The sequence below is a fragment of the Pseudophryne corroboree genome, unplaced genomic scaffold (assembly GCF_028390025.1).
Source record: "Pseudophryne corroboree isolate aPseCor3 unplaced genomic scaffold, aPseCor3.hap2 scaffold_1020, whole genome shotgun sequence".
NCBI lineage: Eukaryota > Metazoa > Chordata > Amphibia > Anura > Myobatrachidae > Pseudophryne > Pseudophryne corroboree.
The window spans coordinates 1-8,467 of NW_026967647.1; the positions used below are offsets into that span (position 1 = coordinate 1).

Consider the following 8,467-nt stretch of genomic DNA (forward strand, 5'->3'; position numbering starts at 1 on the left):
AACTTTAAGAAAGTCTAGATGAACTGGATAATTAGCTTTGTAAGAACTCATTGTACTTTTGCCATGAAGAGTGAGTGCTTCAGGGATTTCTTGCACTGTACTGGCTATTAACCAAAAGGTTGGTGGTTCAATCCCACCCAGGGATGTAATTGACCTTGTCATCAGATTTTGGTGATCTTTAAGTAGACAAGTCAAAATTTCAAAACCCCCTCTATGGTGTAGGGTACCTGGCCTTCTCTGATGTAATCAGAGTTAGATTTGATTAAGTGATTTTTATAAAAAAACAGCTAGGAAGCACAATTTAGCAGTGGGTTGCAGAGAAAAAAAATATGCTGGCAGAAAAGTCCAATTGAGTGATTAAACAGCTCTTCATTTTCTGATTTTATGTTTATGCTAACAAATTTGCTCTCTGAAAAGTGTCCACAAAGCCAAGTCTCTGATTAACACCTTTGTAGGAATGGTTTTTCACCTATTACTGAAATAAACTTGCTTCATTGGAAAGGCATCAAAGATGCATCCTCATTTCAATGTCTACTGAAATAATACAGGTTGACACCAGGAAACGTCACTGCATCCTTGCTGCTTCCTCACGGGGAAGTCTGTTTAATGTGAAAACAAGGTGATATCTAATCAGCACACAGGTAAGGAATTAAGAAAATCTTTCTTTGTGGGTGAAGATGTTTCTCACAAATTGTTGTCCCAATGCATCATTGAAATTCAAGATGGAAGATGATTTTCATATATCACTTGTACATTTTGCATTGCTCTTCTGGTGACAATGTAGTTTGTTTTTGTCAATTACCATTTCAGTAATAGGGTAAAGAAAATTAAGTGGATTTTTTAAAGAAAACAATGCTGTCAATATACTATTAAAACAAATTAAAATGATAAAAGTTATTGTACTTTAAGTAAAAATAAAAGAGCCAAAATATCAATCCCAGTTTTTGATTACTTTAATTATAAAAAAAAAAATGCACATAGCAGAGGATAGTTTCGATCAATCGACCTCTGGGTTATGGGCCCAGCATGCTTCCATTGCACTACTCTGCTGCTCATGGAAGTGTAAGAGATCCTGAAGACTAAATTGATTAAAGGCCTAAAAGTACTGGACTATAAGGAAAGACTTACTAGGCTGAATATTTATACACTAGAAAAGAGGTGCCTAAGAGGAGATATTATTAATATCTTCAAATATGTAAAGATACATAACAAAGAGTTATCAGAGGAATTATTTATTAAAAGAACACGTGGTCACTCGCTGCGACTGGAGGAAAGTTCAGAACGCAATGGAGGAAAGGTTTCTTCACTGTTAGGGCAATCAGGATGTGGAATTCCCTGCCAGGGAAGGTGGTAATGGCGGACTCTGTAATTGGATTTAAAAAAGGAATGGATACATTTCTGAATGAAAAAGCTATCCAAGGTTATAATACTTAAAATATCAACATGGTTAATCCGGGGGTAACATGAGTTATAGTAGCTAACTAGTCATAAAACATTATTCAGCAAGTATGTAGAATCATCACAACTTAAAACAGGTTGAACACGATGGGCAATTTGCCTCTATTCAACCTCAAAAACTATGTTACTATATTACTATGTTATTGTAGTATACAGAACACCACAATGCAATGAGCAGTGATAGTGAGCACTGATGAGGATACTAGAACTGACACTGAGCAGCAAGATGCAGCACTGGACTATTAGTAATGTACTGTAGTATGCTGAGCACCACAATGCAGCACAAGACAATGAGCAGTGATACTGAGCACTGATGAGGATACTACTGAGAACTGACACTGAGCAGGAGAGACACACTACTAGTATTACTGAGCAGCAATAAGTAACCACTGATACTGAGCACTGATATTGAGATTTCCACTGAGAGAACATAGCCACGTCCTCTCCGCTCTCTCTTCAATGCACGAGTAAAAATGGCAGCAACGCGCAGCTCTTTATATGGAATCCGAATCTCGCGAGAATCCGACAGCGGGATGATGACATTTTCCCTTGTTCAGGTTTTCCGAGTCAGGCGGGAACAACCGAGCCTGCCTCGGACCAGTGTAAACCACGTGGAGTTCGTGGGGAATTCGGTTCTCGGAGAACCGAACCCGCTCCTCTCTACCTTATACCCATCAATTTTTTTATTTTCAATCTAAGCCCCTGCAGTTTTCTGTAAGCATCTGCTTCGCTATGATGATCAACAAGTCACAAGGGCAAACACTCAGGGCTTGAGGCGTAGATCTTAGGACCAGCTGCTACAAGCATGGCAGAGGTGTCACTATCACTGGTGACACCCAGAGAGGTGGCGAGGGAGATTGTAATGCAGTGCGCGCAGATAAACAGCGCAATGGTAAAAAGGAGGCATGGTTTCATAGGTAGGGGCGTGGCCTGGTGGCCTGAATCTACATTTTGTTGCTCCGGGTGTCCCGGGGGTTGGGGGCTGCACCCGGGGACTAGTGTGTGAGCTGTGCTGGCTCCTGCACAGTGACAGGGCATGGCCACCCAGCATGACGCCTCCCTTCTTGACCATGCTGTAATTGCAGTCGCACTGCAGTTCAGCGTGATCATAAAAAATGGTGTAGGCTCCTGCTGGTGCAGGCTGTAGAGAAAAGCTGCTGTGACCACGCCCCCTGTGTCTCCTCCGTTGCAGACCCCATTTTGAAGCCTTGCCCCCGGACTAAGAGAAAAGTATGCCCTTGCGCACTATCCTGACTTCTCCTCCCGTCTGCTTAATTTGTGCCTTCCAACGCACAATGCGAACAACAGGTGGTGCTGCAGGGCCCACACCCTTTTTCTTGCCTTACAGAACAGCTCTGGAGCTGTTACAGTGCCCAGCTGCTGCAAGAAATCAGCTTGAATGCTTCAGGGGATGGGGCATGGCCAACATGAGCCCCACACCAAAGGAGGGTGGGGGTGTTTAATGCGAACTAGGGGTCATCCAAGCACTGCAAAAGGCCGCCATGCCCTGCATGCCCCTTTTCTCTTTTCATATGCAGATGAGGGTTCCAGTCAACTTTGGCCCACTGCTTGGATAACATCACCGTATGCAAATCCGTCTGCTGCAGACCTTCCCCCAGGAGTGCTTGTACTAGTTGTTGCATATGGTTTGATATTTGATGGTGCTTCAGTATTAGGCAGCCTTCCGCCCTCCCATGTTCATCTGAAAAGATGTGGTCTCCCTGCAGTTGTTGTCCCCAGATGAGAGTTCCCTTGTGCTGCCTCAGTTGAATCTCCTTTACTTGACAGAGATGTGCCTGAGCAGCGGCCCTCACCAGCCCTATCCCAAATCATACTTATTTTGCATAGGAGATACCATGGTCATGAAGATTGTTCTCCCAGGGTGAGGTTCATTCATTGCATTCTGGGTATGCTGACCCCTGTGATTTTCCCAAATGTGGGAAACTCGACTGCATTATTTGTGGTAGTGGGGGACTGTGTTTGTGCTTTCCTCTGGTCAGCTCTGGTAAAAGTCAGATTTCTTTGTCTCAGATCTTCCTCTAGCCTTGTTCTTCTTTCGAGAGTTCCCTGGTGCTGCCTCAGTTGGATCTCCTTCACTTCACAGGGGGGAACCCGAGCAGCGACCCTCCCCAGCTCTAGCCCAACTCCTACTTACCTGCCAGGTGAGATACTATGATCATGAAGGTGCTTCTCCCAGGGCAAGGCTCAACCATTGCACTCTGGGTGTGCTGCTCCTGCGATTTCCCCAAATGTGGGAAACTTGACTGCATAATTTGTGTTTCCCCTCGTCGGCTCTCGTATAATTCAGATCTCTTTGTCTCAGGTCTCTCTACAGCCTAGTTTGCTGTCTGTTTCCACTTCTCTTTTCTTGAGCCGCTCCCTTCTATGCCCTTGCGCACTATCCTGACTTCTCCCGTCTGCTTACTTCGTGCCTTCCAACGCACAATGCGAACTACAGGTAGTGCTGCAGGGCCCACACCCTTTTACTTGCCTTACAGAGTAGCTCTGGAGCAGTTACAGTGCCCAGCTGCTGCAAGAAATCAGCTTGAATGCTTCAGGGGCTGGGGCATAGCCAACATGAGCCCCACACCGAAGGAGGGTGGAGGTGTGTAATGCGAACTAGGGGTCATCCAAGCGCTGCAAAAGGCCGCCATGCCCTGCACGCCCCTTTTCTCTTTTCATATGCAGACGAGGGTTGAAGCCAACTTTGACCCACTGCTTGGATGACATCACCATATGCAAATCCATCTGCTGCAGGCCTTCCCCCAGGAATGCTTGCACTAGTTGTTGCATTTGGTTTGTTGTTTGGGGGTGCTTCAGCATTAGGCAGCCTTCTGCCCTCACATGTTCATCTGAAAATATGTGTTCTCCCTGCAGTTGTTGTCCCCAGATGAGAGTTCCCTTGTGCTGCCTCAGTTGAATCTCCTTTACTTGACAGAGATGTGCCTGAGCAGCGGCCCTCCCCAGCCCTATCCCAAATCATACTTATTTTGCATAGGCGATACCATGGTCATGAAGATTTTTCTCCCAGGGTGAGGTTCATTCATTGCATTCTGGGTATGCTGACCCCTGTGATTTCCCCAAATGTGGGAAACTCGACTGCATTATTTGTGGTAGTGGGGGACTGTGTTTGTGCTTTCCTCTGGTCAGCTCTGGAAAAAGTCTGATTTCTTTGTCTCAGATCTTCCTCTAGCCTTGTTCTTCTTTCGAGAGTTCCCTTGTGCTGCCTCAGTTGGATCTCTTTCACTTGACAGGGGGGTGCCCGAACAGCGGCATATGTTGAAGATACAATTTGTGAATTGCATTTAACACTATCTCCCTTTCCAGGGGAGAAGATGGTAGGGCCGATTTGAAAAACCGGCGAGGAGGCACCTCTTCGAATTTCAGCTTGTAACCCTGAGAAACAATTTCTATTGCCTAGGGATCCACCTGCGAATGAACCCAGATGTGGCTGAAAACTCGAAGACGTGCCCCCAACTGGGCGGACTCCTTTAGCGGAGCCCCAGCGTCATGCGGTGGATTTTGTAGAGGCCGGGGAGGACTTCTGTTCCTGGGAACTAGCTGTGTTGTGCAGCTTCTTCCCTCTGCCCTTACCTCTGGCAAGAAAGGACGCACCTCGTACTTTCTTGTTTCTCTGTGATCGAAAGGACTGCATTTGATAATGTGGTGCTTTCTTAGGCTGTGAGGGAATATAAGGCAAAAAATTTGATTTACCAGCTGTAGCTGTGGAGACTAGGTCCGAGAGACCTTCCCCAAACAATTCCTCACCCCTGTAAGGTAAAACCTCCATATGCCTTTTTGAGTCGGCATCACCTGTCCATTGCCGGGTCCATAGGACTCGTCTAGCAGAAATCGACATAGCGTTTATTCTAGAACCCAGTAGACTAATGTCACTTTGAGCATCTCTCATATATAGGACAGCATCTTTTATATGCCCTATGGTCAATAACATAGCATCCTTATCTAGGGTCTCAATCTCTGCTGATAAGGTATCTGTCCATGCTGCCACTGCGCTACAACCCCGGCCGACGCAATTACCGGTCTGAGTAAGGTACCAGAATGTGTGTAAATGGACTTTAGGGTAACCTCCTGCTTGCGGTCAGCAGGGTCCCTGATGGTAGCCGTATCCTGGGATGGCAGCGCTACCTTTTTGGATAAGCGTGTCAATGCTTTATCCACCCTAGGGGAGGATTCCCACCGTATCCTGTCCATTGGCGGGAAAGGATACGCCATAAGAATCCTTTTGGGAATCTGCAGCTTTTTGTCTGGAGATTCCCAAGCTTTTTCACATAATTCGTTCAACTCATGTGAGGGGGGAAAGGTTATCTCAGGTTTCTTTCCCTTATACATGTGTACCCTCGTGTCAGGGACAGGGGACTCTGTGATGTGCAAAACATCTTTTATTGCAATAATCATATATCGAATACATTTAGCCAATTTTGGCTGTAACTTTGCATCATCGTAGTCGACACTATGTCGGTATCTGTGTCAACTATTTGGGATAGTGGGCGCTTTTGAGACCCCGAAGGTCCCTGCGACATAGGGACAGGCATGGGTTGACTCCCTGACTGTTCCCTAGCTTCAGCTTTGTCTAATCTCTTGTGTAATAAGTTTACATTAGCACTTAAAACATTCCACATATCCATCCAGTCAGGTGTCGGCGTTGTCGATGGAGACACCACATTAATTTGCTCCTGCTCCTCTCTAGGAGAGCCTTCTACCTCAGACATGTCGACACACGTGTACCGACACACCATACACTCAGGGAATCCTCTTATCTGAGGACAGTTCCCCAACAAGGCCCTTTGGAGAGACAGAGAGAGAGAGTATGCCAGCACACACCCCAGCGCTATATGACCCAGGAAAAAAACACAATAATTTTATGTTTACCCAGTAGCGCTGTATTTCCATATATATATGCGCCTAATTATGTGCCCCCCTCTTCTTTAAGACCCTCTTTCTACCGTGGTATAAGCAGGGGAGAGTCCGTGGAGCTTCCCCTCAGCGGTGCTGTGGAGAAAATGGCGCTGGTGAGTGCTGAGGGAGAAGCCCCACCCCCTCAGCGATGGGCTTCTGTCCCGCTCAAATATAGTAAAAAAATGGCGGGGGCTCTTATATATATATATACAGTGCCTAGCTGCATATATATTTATTTTGCCAAAGAGTGGTCTATATTGCTGCCCAGGGCGTCCCCCCTGCGCCCTTCACCCTTACACTGACTGCCGTGTGTGAGGTGTATTGGAGCAATGGAGCACAGCTTTACTGCTGTGCGTTACCTCAGTGAAGATCATGAAGTCTTCCGCCGCCTCTGAAGTCTTCTTTTCTTCTCATACTCACCCGGCTTCTATCTTCCGGCTCTGCGAGGGGGACGGCGGCGCGGCTCTGGGACGGACGGCGAGGGTGAGACCTGCGTACCGATCCCTCTGGAGCTAATGCTGTACAGTAGCCTAAGAAGCAGAGCCTATCAACTCACAGAAGTAGGTGTGCATCTCTCCCCTCCGCCCCTCGATGCAGGGAGTCTGTTGCCAGCAGGCTCCCTGAAAATAAAAAAATCTAACAAATATACTTTCTGTCAGGAAACTCAGGAGAGCTCCCTGAAAAGCACCCAGTCTCCTCTGGGCACAGTAGTAAACTGAGGTCTGGAGGAGGGGCATAAAGGGAGGAGCCAGTGCACACCCAGATCTAAAGTCTTTCTTAAAGTGCCCATGTCTCCTGCGGAGCCCGTCTATCCCCCATGGTCCTTACGGAGTCCCCAGCATCCTCTAGGACGTAAGAGAAAAATTATGCTGGCAGAAAAATCCAATTGAGTGATTAAACAGCTCCAGAGCTGCTCTGTAAGGCAAGTAAAAGGGTGTGGGCCCTGCAGCACTACCTGTAGTTTGCATTGTGCATTGGAAGCCTAGTTTGCTGTCTGTTTCCACTTCTTTTTTCTTGAGCCCCTCCCGTCTATACCCTTGTGCACTATCCTGACTTCTCCTCCCGTCTGCTTACTTTGTGCCTTCCAATGCACAATGCAAACTACAGGTAGTGCTGCAGGGCCCACACCCTTTTACTTGCCTTACAGAGCAGCTCTGGAGCTGTTACAGTGCCCAGCTGCTGCAAGAAATCAGCTTGAATCCTTCAGGGGCTGGGGCATAGCCAACATGAGCCCCACACCGACGGAGGGTGGAGGTGTTTAATGCGAACTAGGGGTCATCCAAGTGCCGCAAAAGGCCGCCATGCCCTGCACGCCCCTTTTCTCTTTTCATATGCAGACGAGGGTTGAAGCCAACTTTGACCCACTGCTTGGATGACATCGCCATATGCAAATCCATCTGCTGCAGGCCTTCCCCCAGGAATACTTGCACTAGTTGTTGCATTTGGTTTGTTGTTTGAGGGTGCTTCAGTATTAGGCAGCCTTCTGCCCTCCCATGTTCATCTGAAAATATGTGTTCTCCCTGCAGTTGTTGTCCCCAGATGAGAGTTCCCTTGTGCTGCCTCAGTTGAATCTCCTTTACTTGACAGAGATGTGCCTGAGCAGCGGCCCTCCCCAGCCCTATCCCAAATCATACTTATTTTGCATAGGAGATACCATGGTCATGAAGACTGTTCTCCCAGGGTGCGGTTCATTCATTGCATTCTGGGTATGCTGACCCCTGTGATTTCCCCAAATGTGGGAAACTCGACTGCATTATTTAATGCGAACTAGGGGTCATCCAAGCACCGCAAAAGGCCGCCATGCCCTGCATACCCCTTTTCTCTTTTCATAAGCAGACGAGGTTTGAAGCCAACTTTGACCCACTGCTTGGATGACATCACTTGCTGCCTTTCCAATGAAGCAAGTTTAATTTAATAATAGGTGAAAAACCATCCCTACAAAGGTGTTAATCAGATACTTGGCTTTGTGGACACTTTTCAGAGCACAAATTTGTTAGCATAAAAATAAAGCCAGAAAATGAAGAGCTGTTTAATCACTCAATTGGATTTTTCTGCCAGCATATTTCTTTTTCTCTGCAACCCACTGCTAAAT

The 8,467-nt window shown here is 46.8% G+C and overlaps 2 non-coding genes and 2 pseudogenes across 2 annotated transcripts; all 4 read left to right on the plus strand.

The window, feature by feature from the left end:
* Nucleotides 1-3,289: 3,289 nt before the first annotated feature.
* On the plus strand, nt 3,290-3,453 carry LOC134987667 (U1 spliceosomal RNA). The gene has a single exon (XR_010193254.1). It is a non-coding gene; the product is annotated as a U1 spliceosomal RNA (small nuclear RNA).
* A 152-nt stretch (nt 3,454-3,605) lies between these two features.
* Nucleotides 3,606-3,741, plus strand: LOC134987727 (U1 spliceosomal RNA; annotated as a pseudogene).
* A 698-nt stretch (nt 3,742-4,439) lies between these two features.
* Nucleotides 4,440-4,603, plus strand: LOC134987793 (U1 spliceosomal RNA). The gene has a single exon (XR_010193362.1). It is a non-coding gene; the product is annotated as a U1 spliceosomal RNA (small nuclear RNA).
* A 3,402-nt stretch (nt 4,604-8,005) lies between these two features.
* On the plus strand, nt 8,006-8,184 carry LOC134987752 (U1 spliceosomal RNA; annotated as a pseudogene).
* The last annotated feature ends 283 nt before the right edge of the window (nt 8,185-8,467 follow it).